Source organism: Struthio camelus, chromosome 2 (genome assembly GCF_040807025.1).
Source record: "Struthio camelus isolate bStrCam1 chromosome 2, bStrCam1.hap1, whole genome shotgun sequence".
Lineage (NCBI taxonomy): Eukaryota > Metazoa > Chordata > Aves > Struthioniformes > Struthionidae > Struthio > Struthio camelus.
In genome coordinates this window covers 37,390-49,395 of record NC_090943.1, presented here as the reverse complement: position 1 = coordinate 49,395, position 12,006 = coordinate 37,390, and the positions used below count along the sequence as shown (strand labels likewise).

The following is a 12,006-nucleotide window of genomic DNA, read 5'->3' as shown; positions in this document are numbered from 1 at the left end:
TGCCCTCGCACCGGTGCAGCACCGGAGCCCGCTCGCTGATCGCCGCGGGCTCTCGGGCACGGACTGAGCAGCCCCGGGGCGCCCGCCGCTGAGCGCGAGCCCCGCGGGGCCGCGGCGGGGGCGGCGGGCTGCAGCCCCGCGCCGGGAGCACGCGGGGGCGCTCTTCCCCGCCTGGCCCCCCCTCCCGCTCCCCCCCTCGCCCCCTCCCCTTCCCTCCGTCCCTCCCACTCCCCTCCTCGCTCCTCCCCTCCCCTCCCCTCCCGCCCGGGGCGGAGCCGGCGCATGCGCGGTGCTCGATAGCCGGGCCCCCGGCGCTGCCGCGCCCTGTTCGCGATCGGCGCATGCGCGGAGGGCGGCGCATGTGCGGCGGCGGGGAGCAGCATGGCGGCGCGCGGGGACGGAGTTTTCGCTGGGACGGCGGCGGGTGCGGGCCGAGGCCGCCCGGAGTCGGGGATCTGGGGGCCCCGGTGAGGTGAGCGCGTCCCCTCGGGCGGTCGCGGGCGTCGGGCGGTTTCTGCCCGCTGGGGCCGTCGCTGCGTGGAGGCGGAGGTGCGGGGCGAGGTTTGGGGAGGGGGCTCGGGCCTGGCGCCGGCAGCGCGGCCCAGGGTCTGCCGGGAGCGCGGGTTTGACCGTCCGTTTGCCGTGTGTCGCCCTCAGGGCCCCGGTTCCTCCCCGGCGCGGCCGGGGCGGGCGCTCGCCCCTGCGGAGGCGGCCGGGAGGAGCGGCGAGGCTGGCGGGCCCCGGAGCGGCGCTGGGCGGACGGCTCCCGTCGCGGCAGGCTTGCCCGAGGGTGCTGGTAAGTCGCAAGGAAGCTTAAAGCTACCGGACCAAACCGATTTAAGGTCACTTTGAGCCAGGTGCAGTTAGCGTGCCCCCAAGAACGTTTACTTGAGAGTTGTAGCTAGGGAAACGAGAAGGTGGACAGGGGAAAAATACGCCCAGGCACCCTGAGGCCTCCCCCAGTCGCAGGCACAGACTGTGGGCCCCAGCCAACCCGGGCACCAACTGACTGTAACCCCCCCTGAGCCTCGCTGAGCCCCGCGCCCTCCTGCACAGCTGCCCCGAAGCCACGGGGTTCCCCAGTCCAATATGTGTTGATGGGTCCCCCGTTGCCTCTGACGTCTGCCCAGGCGCTCGTACGCTGCACGGGGGTGTGGGTGTCTCCAGCAGTGGCACAGCAGCCTGACACCTCCTCTTGTCTGCTCTCCTTAGAGAAAAGGGAACTTACAGCCCTTCTTGGTGACTAACGGGGACAGATAGATGCAGAGGTGGCAAACAGATTTTTCCCTCTGCGCGTGCAAGAGGACTCTCTAAATGTGGCTTGTCCTCGGAGAAGGAGAGAGGTGCTCCTCCAGCCCATAGGACGATGGGTACTGTTAATTACCACCTTTACTTACCAAAAGTGTTGTGAAAGCGGAAGGGACTAGAGATGATGCCTAGCAGATTATGGACTGCGTGTAAAGCTGAAACAAACAGCAAGCCCCTCTGACACCGGAAACGGTTTAGTCCCAAGTAATAGAGGAACGTAGCTTTGAGTAACGCGAAGAGAAGCGGTTACATCAATCACCCTGAAAGCCTTAGAGAAGCGATCCAAAAGTCTGATCCCCTCATGGCCTCATCGGTCTTGTTGGTTTGTCTGGCAGGGTAACCCATCGAAGGAGGACATCTTGAAGAGAAGCAGCTAGACCTAGTGATCCAGTTGTTCGCTTTGGGCATCGCTTCTGAAGCGAGCGTCCGCGTACGGGAGGAATCTAGGAGCCGTGTCAACAAAAGGTTTGAAACGGAGGCGGGCAAACGAAGCGCTGTCGTTCTTCCACGTAGTTAAAGACCAAGAGACTTGCCGGTTAAGCACGCGTACGCGAGGGTTCAAGAAAGGACACTGAACAGTACAATCACACCGAACCGGAATAAAAACGAATAAGCTGTCGTGGAAGGTGGCGTTATGGAAACAGTTCGACCCTAGGTTTCTGAGGAGCAGAGTCTCGCGGACGTCTAGCAGCAAAATTAATTATCTGTTTAAACGCCGGTACAGCAAAGTAACAGCTCGAGCTGGGTGCCTCTGGGGAAGGACCCCGAACAAAGAAATTTGCCGGTAATTCTACTCCTTACAGTCTTATTTCCCCACCTGCCAGCGACAGTCTCTTCCAGTCTTGTGTACTGGAGTCGGTGGTCTCTTCCCTTTTGATTGGTTCACGTCTGCATCCCGGGACGGTTGCTATGTGCCTGTTTCACGGTGCCTTATCTTACCTGAAGTTACCTCTGTCCAGTGCGTGCTGTATCTTTGAGGGCTGGTTCTAGCTGGGTTTGCAGTCGCATCCTCAGCATTGTCTCTCGAGCTCATTTCCAGTTCACGCCTGCAGCCTTCGTCTACTTCAGGCACTAGTGCTAAGTTGGGCTACAGCTAAATTAAATCCCTTTTCTAACAATGGCGTGGGTGAGCATTAGGGGATGTGCCTGCCTGTCCGATAACCTAGTCCTAACGGCCGTATGTAATGTTTCCAAACTGTTTACCCTGTAACGCGTCGCGTGATGCAAAGCGCTGTATTAAGACCTCTCCTTTAAGGACGGGGCGGGGTGGGGGGGGGAAGAACATGGTAAAGAGGAAAAGAACACACGTGAATTTAAGTGTTTCATTGGAGGTAAAAACGCAAGTTTAACAATCCCTGTTTGTTACAGGGATGGAAGCAACGATAGCAAAAGCTGACGAAGAGAAAAGACGGGCGAGCGGTTTTTGGCGATTAATACCTAAGGCACCGGATAAAACAAGGAAGCCGGAACGAAGTTTAGCGGACCCTTCATCTCGGCAGAAACTGCTACAGAAGGAGGTGTTCTGGCGTGGGCAACTAGTGATAACAAACGCCTGTTATTTCTGTCTCCCAGGGGCAGCGCTGAGGACTAAGTAACCCGTTCCTACCCTGTGGCTACTGTTAGCTGTGTCTGCCGTAGTTTTGCTTTGGGTGTTTCTGTTTGGTGTCGCTATCTTACATGCATCTACGAAAAGGGAAAGATGTGATGCTTTGTAGATTAATTGCCGCGGCTGAAACTGGAGAGACCGGAAAAACGTAAGCGAGCTGGAGGAATGAAATCAAATGGAACCAGCCGAAAGCTGCCTCCGTCTCCCAAAGAGGCAAAGCCCGTTCCTCCTGGTGAGGAAGGATCGCCATCGATGGGGATCAGGATAACAGATGGCCAACATATCACAGGTCTGTACGCGCTACAAAAAGTATGCTGCGTGCGTGTGTTTCTGTGCACGTGTAGACTTCGTGTGTCTATGAAGCATCGTATTTTAAAAGCTACAAGACAGCAAATTATTATCTTAGGGGAATGATAGTCAAGTGACCAGAGTTACCGAGAAGGAAGCGAGGGGAGAGAGAGGTGTCTGAATTGTAAAATTAAGAGAGTGATTTCAGGAAGGCTCAGTTAGTGCAACCCCAGGCTAGTGACATGGCCATGGTATTTGGGGAAAGAGGAAGAGGGGAGATAGGAGAAAGGCCAAAGCCTCGTGGCATTTAGGGTCCTCCTCATCAGTTCCGACTTGGAGCGATTTTTAGGAGGATTTAATTTCCTCCAGCAGTGGTAAGATAGCTTTGCGGGCATCAGCAGACCGTGGCGGAAATTCCTGGAGGGAGTCGGGAACGGAGCCGGAGCAAGGAACACAACGCCGCTTTCACTAAACTGAGAGAAGCGTCTGTAAAAAATCTCCTGCCCTAAAGTTGCCGGGACGAGGCAAGCCTTTCTCAGCAATGCTTTCCACGTCTGCTGCTTCCGCGGGAGCAGCACCGTTAGAAAACAGCGGTAAGGGAAAGCGGGTGCTGGCAGCAGCATCCTTACATCCATCCCCTTTGAGGCCCGAACAGAAATTCTCCGGCTGCGAGAAGGACTGCTTAGTGGCAATCTGGGCTGTAGCTGCCCTTGAGATTTATTTTTTTTTGCCTCTGATGGCACAGATGCAGGCCGATCTGCTCAATTCCCTCTGGAACAGCTAATGCCAGGGAAACGAGTAGACAGCAGCGCATCCTCTCTCCAAGTGGCACAGCGGGCACGAAGCGTAACGGGGGGTGGGTTGCTGCGCAAGCGTTACGAGGAGCGGATCTTCCTCTGCGTGTCTGAGTTGAATGAGGGGCAGAGCGCGGTTGTGCCACAAATGTGGACGCAGAAGGCTTCCAAAAGATTAATCTCTAGCGGCTACTTAGTCCCGCTTCCCTTTCACAGCAACCCGAGGGTCGTCATAGTGACCAGAACGGGGGCTGGGGGAAGCGGTGTTTGTGCCTTGCATGCTATCGTTGATCTTGCTTGCGTGTGTCTTAGTGTGTGTGCTTTTTGCGCCTATAAACGAGTTTGGTTTCTTAAAAATTTCCTGCGGCGCTCTCCGCTTTTTTTGCTGTGCTTTATGCTTTGGTAGGGCGATGGATTTTACCGTGCCCCCAGCGATGAGCGCTGGCTGACAAAGTTATCCTGTGCCAGACAAGACGGAGGAGTTCAGACCCGCAGCCTGCCAGAAGAACGGCGCCTGGGAGGGGTTGCTGGCCTTGAGCCGTAGGCGCTGATGCGCGTGGCTCGTTCTGTCAGACACGGAGAGGTTTTCGTTGGCTGCAGGAATTGTAGCTTGGCTTTACACCCACCCCATAGCGGTAGTATTTTTGTGTTTATACGTTGCCTTAATCCTAGGCGTTCGGAACATTGGGGAAGGACTATATGCTGCCGTGAAGAACTACGGGCTGCTGCCCTCAGACCTCTGTCAGTTATCGCGTGTCAGGAGCGGCCAGGAGAATCCAAATGCCAGCGGAAAGGTTCTCTGCCCGGTTCCGAAGAGGAGCCTTCGGCCGTAGGAAGGTTGGCAGCGTCCTTACCGTGACCCGTGAGCCACGCTTCGTGGACCAGCAAAGGAGAGGGGGGAGTAGCGCCTGGTAGCCCAGTCGCTATGGCATCGCTGGCGCTAGCAGGCCCGCGAGGTCTGTGTGAAGCCTCACCTGCCTGTCTGGAGCTTTATTTTGGTCTGTTTACCCGGAGTAACCGGCGAGGCCTAAAATGAGAATTTAGGATGGCTAGATGGGTAACCTGTGACCCGACCTGTCCTCGCCTTGCTTTGCTGCCTAGCAGCAAGTAATAACGGGAACTTGGGACCCCAGAATAAAAACTGTTGCAGTGCTTAAGGGAGGACCTGCGTTTGCCCAGGTTAGGGAACCGTAATGAAAGCTTGGGGGGGGGGGGAGCGGGAGGGGGGAGAGGAAGCTCCAAAACAGGAACCTCCCGGTGACCTTGGTGGTTTGATTCATTTGCAGAATAGTGTTCCGAGGGCCAGCAACCTGAGGAGGAGCCGCTCGACCCGTTTTGTTGATTTCGGTGATGCTGTTTTAAGGAAGCACGTAAGTACAGAAGAGCTCTGGGAGGGTTTTCAAACAAGACGGGGAAGAGCGTGGGAAAGCTAGGTGCTGTGAGTACGGAAGTTGTTAAGGGCTGAGAGAATTTGGGGGGTTAAGCGTGCGCACGTGACGGTCTGAAAGGGGCTGATGCACAAGCAGTAGTAAAAGGGCGTGACGGAGTGCAAGGTTCCTCCCCGGTGTGGGCCCGTGCGTGCGCCCTCGCTCTCGCGGACGCAGGCGCTCTGGAGGTGCAGGGATTCGGGCAAGCAGGCCCACAGGCGGACTTGGGGAAAACGGTGTGCAGAGCGCTCGGCGGGTGAGCGGGGCTGGAGCGGGTCGAGGGCTGTCCCGGGCAGGCTGCCTGGGTCCATCCGGTTCTGCTCCCTGTCCCTCTGTCCAGCTCTCCATCTTTCTCTTTCTTTCCCATAGCTCTGTCCGGTGCCCCATCCCTTTGTTTAACTACTCGTTGCTCTGCCCAGCTCCCCATCCCTCTTGTACTCTTTCCATCCCTCTGTCAATATGTTCCTCCCTCCAACTGGCTCCCTATCACTCTATCCAGCTCTCGATCATCCTTTTCCCCTCTCTGTCCCACTACCTGCCCGCTGTCCATCTGTCCAGCTCCCCCTCCCACTGCCACTCTCTGCCGCTCTTGTCTGTCTCTTTGTACCTTTCCAGCCTTCTGTCCCCCTCTCCAGCCTTCTCTTTCTCTTTCCGTCCCTCTGTTCAGCTCCCCATCCATCTATTTGTCTCCCTATCCCTCTTTTCCCCTGCTCTATCTCATCTCTCTGTCTGACTTTCCCTCCTACTTTTTTTCTCTCCACCTTTCTGGTTGGCTCTTCGTCCTTCTCGCTCTCTTCCCATTGCTTTGACTGGCTCCCTTTCCCTCTCTTCCAGTCCCCGTTCCTCTGTCTGGTTCTCCACCCTTCTCTTTTGCTTCCCATCCCTCTGTCTGCTTCCCCTTCCCTCCTTTCCTCTCTTTATTCTTCTGTCCACTTCTACATCCCTCTTTTTCTCTCTTCTGCTCCCTGGTCCTCTCTTCAGCCCTCCACCTGTCTGGCCCTCTGTCCTCTTTTTCTCTTCCTTTGTCCAGGGCCCTGACCCTGGGGCTAGGTCTCTGTCCTTCTCTTTCTTTTTCCATCTGTCAGCCAAGCTCTCTATCCCTCTTTCCTTCTGTTCTGCTCCCTGTTCCTCTGTCCAGTTGAAAGTTCATCATTCCTTTGTGTTTTGTCTGGTGTGGAAGGAGTCAAGAGGCAATTGGTGCTCAGCAGAGATGATCAGTAGCGACCAGAGGGTCCCATCAATCTGCCTGGTTCAGGTCATGTCAGATACCCCTGCAGTGTCTCTATGTGCAGAGGCATGGGGCTGCGGATGTGCAGTGGGGGAGCACTAATGGGCCATAGATGCTGTGGGGGATGTGGTAGACAGTGAAGAGGCTTCTGGGGAAGCTGTCGTGGAGGCAGAGATTAGCAGAGGCTCCGAGTACTCGGGTGTTAGGACAGGTGCTTGTGGTAGGGCAGTCTGGAGCTACTGTTGTCTGTCGTACTCGTCAGTGCAGTCTGCAGTTACTGTGTCTTGTCTGCCTGTGCGCAGACAGGGCTGCTGCGCGGTGCAGCTTGAGTCGTGATCGTGTCGCTGGCATTGAGCCCTGTTTTCTGACTTTATGCAAACTGTTGTCTTCCCTACATCAGCCTTACTCTGCTCCTCTTCCAGGAGCCTGTTTTCAACTCTGCTTTCCGGCACGCTGTCATGTCACAGGGATTATCCAGCACGGTCTGTCTGACTTGGGCCACATGCTAGGCAGCCTGAACGAGTGAAGCAAAATCCTTCTTCTGTCATTGTCCAGGCCAGAGTCAGTTTCCCATCAGCTCAGCCTCCAGAGTTTGGAGTTTTTGGAGGCCTTAGTTTTTATCCTGCCTTGGCTGGACAGTGCTTTCTGAGAGTGTCCGTCAGCAGCACAGTTTCCCTGAGGAGGACCATCTACCGAAGGCTGGAGGTGGCCGAGTGCCTGAGCGAGCCTGACTGTATGTGAGGGCTGCCGTGACATCCTTGCGATAAAACGGAGCCTGAGAGAGTGACTGGAGCAGTGTAGAGGGTCAGTCATAATTGTGGGAACAGTTACGGGCCTTGGACTAGGGAGTAGTTCTAGGAGGGCTGCGCAGTTGCCTGGCCTCTCAGTAACTGTTCTGGCTTCTTTGCAGGTGCTGAAGCATAGTCTGGCAGTCGAAGGAGCGGTGTCACAGCTGGGAGCTCTGCGGAGATCTGTGGCTGGCCATGAAGGTCGAGCTCTGACTTGCAGCGTGGACGCAGCTAAGTCTTGGGGCTGCACTGTGTGTGTGCAGGGCTGGGAGGTGGAAGGTGGTTGTCCCCTAGGTGGTTGCTGGAGTCACTGGCTGTGGATGTTTGCCCATGGAGCTGAGGGGACCAAAAATATTAATTGTCTGTAATGGAGTTGAATAAGCGCTTGCAATGTTTCAGGTAGGTTCAGTGGAAGTGCAGCTTACTGCAGTCCTGTGGAGCGATTCTTGCATGTGCTCACATTTGAATGGTGGCTAAGACCAAGCTTATAAACAGCAACTGTAACATGATTCTGATGCATATCTTCCTGTTCTGCTGTACTTCTAAATGAAGGGGAAACTTCTTAAGCTGTGGGCAAAACTTGCACGCTCATGTGTACTTTGGTGTTTCTTGCTTAAAGCTGAGGGTTTGGAGTTTTTCACTTGAGGTTTATTGTTTAGTTTGTTGTTGAGGGTCTGTCACTCAGGGGCTATGGTTTATTACTTTATTTTGTGGGGCTGTCTTTATCAGTCAGGGTTTACAGTTTGCTGACTTAGCGATCAGGGCGCAGGATTTAAAATCCAACCTCATCCGTAAATTTTAAAGCAACCACTTGGGTTCCAAGATTTGCAGTTTGTCACTTAGGGTTCAGGGCTTACGCCTTACTGATAAATGACAAGGGCTGAATCCTTAGATAATAAACTGTAAGCCCCGAAGCCTAAGCAGCAGGGTGCAAACCCTTCTCTGGGGTTCCTAACCTTCCCCTGTTCCCAGCGTTCAGCTTTGTGCACTGACCTGAGGTCTGGATTTGATAAGGCGCAGGCCCATCGCACTGAGAGTGGTGATGTGACAGGTGAGGTGAGAGCTGTGAAAGTGTCTTGCAGGGCTCTAGTCTGGGGTAGGGCAGTAGTGCAGACAGGCAGGATCAGAGATCAAAGATCTTCTCACCTGTCAGAGCTGAATCCTATCCCTGAAGGAAAAAGTAGAGGGGATAGGCTGTCAGCTACTCAGACGCCTGCCGCGTCAAGGGCAGCAGCAGGAGCTGACCCTTCCCCAAAGGACCGACGAACGCTGGTGCAGAGATGACTCTTCAGGTGTCACAGGGTAAGGGGAAGCATGCTGGCACTGAGCTCCATGGCAAACTCCCTCCCAGGTGTTGCTTCTGCGCAGTAAAACAATAAACAGTTGCTTTATTCTTTGCACTCGTGTCTGTGGTTCCTGCCGTCGCTTTGCCTGAAGATGATGCCCAGGGGAGGAGGTTACACATTGTGTCTGGGATTGGGAGCTGGTCCCCACATCCTTTGTACTTGGGGGTCCCTGCGGTTCCCAGGGACCCCAGTGCTGTTCACAGGGCTCGGGGTAACTTCCCTTGCATTGCCTCGACCCTTGGGGCTCTTGGTGGAGTTTTCCATTATCCTGGGGGCAGCCAGGGCCCCCCCCAGGGCCATGTGAAGTCCCCAGACTGCCCTCAGATTTGCTTTCAGCACTCCGCAATGTCCCTCATGTGTCGGTGGCGGGGGCCTGTGTGCCTGGTGCTGGGAGACAGTTTTCCTGGGGAAAGGGGGAGCCTGTAGGCACCTTGCCGTCAGCTGCATTGAGCCCTTTGACATGCCTTGTGGCCACTTTAGTGTGCACAAAGGCCCTTCACTTGAATTTTGGTTTGCCCAAGAGCCCTGCATTTGCCCTTTGGTGGTCCTCAGGACAGCTCAATTCACGTTTTGGGTTGCTGGCAAGCCCTCTGTGTGCTTTTCCGCGTGCCCTGGGGCCCGATGTTTGTTTTGCAGCACACTGCAAAGTTCCTTGTCCAGGGATCCAGGACAAGGATCCCTGGAAAGATCCAGAGGATCTTTATCCCCTGTCCCAGAGTTTTCTGGGTGATTTTTGGTGTGCCCCAGGGTCCTGCCTTTGCCTTTTGGTGCCCCCAGAGTCACTCTGTTTGCTCTATCATCACCTGGTAATATTTTTTTTTTAACTTCTATTGCACCCAGAGGTCTCGATTTGTTCTCTTGTGCCCTGAATACTCCCTTTTCCTCTCTGTACCCCCCAGGGCTCTCCCTTCAGCTTTTAGCGAGCACCTCTCAGGCGCTGGGGTGCCTCTGCTGCCCTGGCAGCCCCAGCTGTCCCTGATGGGGCTGAGGGTAATTCCCTTCCCCTGGTTCCTGAGGGCTGCAGCTGTGGGCCCTGGGGCTGGAACAAGCCCCAGGTGGGGCTGGGGGCCACGGCAGGCATGCGCCGGGGCTGGGGCCGCAGTCGGGAGGAAGCTCGTGCAGGGGCCGGTCTGGGACAACGGAGCTGCCTCTGAGCACCGCCCGCCGGGACCGGCGCTGCGGCCGCACCGCGGAGTAGGTGAGCGGGGCCGGGGGGTGCGCGCGTCCCGGCAGACGGGAGCATCTCGGGCCAGCGGAAACTGCGCCGAGGATGGCGGTGCACCTGGGCGGTGGGGAAGAGCGGAGCACCGGGGCCACGGGGAGTGGTCAGGAAGGGGGTGCGCTGGGGCTGGGGGAGAGGTAGGAGGGGGGCCAGGGCTGTGATGGGGCGAGGAGGGGAGAGAAAAGGGGGGCGCCAGGGCGAGGGTGGAGCGAGGAAGGGGTTGCACCGGGGCTGGAGGAGGAAGGAAAAGGGGCGTCGGGGCTGCAGTGGTGCGGGGGGAGGGAGGACGGGGGGGCGTCGGGGCTGGCGGGGTTGGTTTATTGCGCGGTGGGAGTGGCGCGGGGGGTCCTGGGTCAGACCGGGACCGTGTCGGGGGGGGCGGGGGAAGGAGAGATCCCAGAGGAAGGCCTGGGAGAGTCGCAGTGGGGGCAGGGGCAGTGTCGGAGCTGACCCGGGGCCGGTCCGGCGGCGTCGGGGGAATCTCGGGCCGGGGTTGGGGATCGCGGGGCCGCGCTCCGGGCTCGGCGGCGTCCGGGTGTCAGGGGGCGGGACGGTGGTTGGGACGGGAAGGAACTGAATCGCCCGAGGGTCAAGCTTCACAGAGCGCTGAGGACCGCGGCATGCCGGGAGCAGTAGTCTTCCGGCACGGGGCTTCCGGGCGGCCATGTTGTTTCGCGGGCCATGCCGGGAGCAGTAGTCTTCCGGCACGGGGCTTCCGGGCGGCCATGTTGTTTCGCGGGCCATGCCGGGAGCAGTAGTCTTCCGGCACGGGGCTTCCGGGCGGCCATGTTGTTTCACTCTGCATGCCGGGAGGAGTAGTCTTCCGGCACGGGGCTTCCGGGCGGCCATGTTGGTTCGCCGTGCATGCCGGGAGCAGTAGTCTTCCGGCACGGGGCTTCCGGGCGGCCATGTTGGTTCGCTCTGCATACTGGGAGGAGTAGTCTTCCGGTACGGGGCTTCCGGGAGGCCATGTTGTTTCGCTCTGCCTGCCGGGAGCAGTAGTCTTCCGTCACGGGGCTTCCGGGAGGCCATGTTGCTTTGCGCGGTGTGCCGGGAGCAGTAGCCTTCCGGCACGGGACTTCCGGGAGGCCATGTTGTTTCGCTCTGCCTGCCGGGAGTAGTAAACTTCCGGCACTGAGCTTCCGGGAGGCCATTTTGTTTCGCTCTGCCTGCCGGGAGCAGTCGTCTTCCGTCACGGGGCTTCCGGGCGGCCATGTTGTTTCACTCTGCATGCTGGGAGTAGTAAACTTCCGGCACTGAGCTTCCGGGCGGCCATGTTGCTTCGCTCTGCATGCCGGGAGGAGTAGTCTTCCAGCAGTAGCTTTCCCGGCGGCCATTTTAATCTGCAGGGCATGCTGGCAGGTGTTACCTTCCCCTGCGGGGCTTTTGGGAGACCATCTTGTGTCTCTCGAGGTGGCAGGAGGTGCAGCTGTCAGCGGGTTTCCCACCCGCTGGCCACGTTGTGTTCTGTGGCATACCAGGAGCTGTAGTTCCAGGTGTCTGTGCCTTCTCAGCCCTGCAGCATTGGCCCAGTGTCTCTGTTCCTCACTGGACATTTGCTGCTCCCAGGAGAGTGTCCATGGGTCACCGAGGCAGTGGAATTTCCCTGTCTTTCCCTGGTACAGGGCAGGAAGTATTTTCCATCTCTGGTGTGCCCAGACAGGGTTCTTCCCCAGGGCCTGGGGATGTCCCTATTGTCCCTGGGGAGGGCAGGGAGAGTGTGAGGGGCGGTGGGGGCTCCTGATAGTCATAGCTTTGTTCAGGCTTGGGGCCAGGTAGGCAGCAACAACTATGAGGAGTGGTGGCGCTGGGAGGGAATGGTGCAAAGCTGTCCTGTTTTGCAGCACAAGGAAACGCAACCAGCACTGTGGCTGTCCGAGGACCCTAAAAGAGCCGGAGAGACCCTGGAACAGCCGCAGGCACCCACAGCAGCCCCAGGGACTGTGTCACTGCCTCCCAAGGTCACTGTGTTCAGCTACCTTTAACTGGGTGGAAAGAG

At 57.4% G+C, this 12,006-nt stretch overlaps 1 long non-coding RNA gene across 1 annotated transcript; it reads right to left on the bottom strand.

Moving 5' to 3' along the window:
* Positions 1-8,128: 8,128 nt before the first annotated feature.
* On the bottom strand, positions 8,129-10,566 carry LOC138066231 (uncharacterized). The gene is made up of 2 exons (XR_011139462.1): positions 10,459-10,566; positions 8,129-8,799 (listed from the first exon to the last, which is right to left on the bottom strand). It is a non-coding gene; the product is annotated as an uncharacterized lncRNA (long non-coding RNA).
* Between the last annotated feature and the right edge of the window lie 1,440 nt (positions 10,567-12,006).